We start from the raw sequence: 599 nt of genomic DNA on the forward strand, positions 1-599 counted from the left end.
AGGGAGCCCTACCGAGACGCTGCTGTCGTTGCAAGCAGATTTTTTCTTTTAGTTTTATAGTTGGAAACAAATGGATGGAGTTAATCCAGGCCGTTAACTCCCAGCCCAAATGAGCACTCCAGCATATTGGGCTGTCTTATATGGGCTATTCATTCCAACTATTTATTTTGCGGGTCATTTTTTTTTCTGAGTCGATAAGCTCGAACTCCCGATTTCATTTCAAACAAAACCAGCAAAGTACCCATGATTCGTCATCAGTGCGCGGACGTTCGCTGAGACAGAATAACAAATCGATTTTCTTTTAGCAAGCATGGCAAATCCTAACATAAACTAAACTGTGGTGTCATGCTTGTTAACTAAAGTTTCCATCCTCGGCCAACAAAAATTGCCATGAAAAACTTTCATATTTGTCATGCTCCCCAGCAAATGTTCGCTGGTTAAGCCGGTCCGTTATCTGACCTGTCGAGATATGGACAGCCCCATATAATTCTAGCTTCCTACATTCAATTTGGATCTAGCCATTGTAGATCATCACAAAAGTAATGTTTATTCCAGCCTCTTTAATTCCAAACGTCTCGATAATCAACATGGAGATCTAC

The sequence above is a fragment of the Triticum dicoccoides genome, chromosome 6B (assembly GCF_002162155.2).
Source record: "Triticum dicoccoides isolate Atlit2015 ecotype Zavitan chromosome 6B, WEW_v2.0, whole genome shotgun sequence".
In the NCBI taxonomy this organism is placed as follows: Eukaryota; Viridiplantae; Streptophyta; class Magnoliopsida; order Poales; family Poaceae; genus Triticum; species Triticum dicoccoides.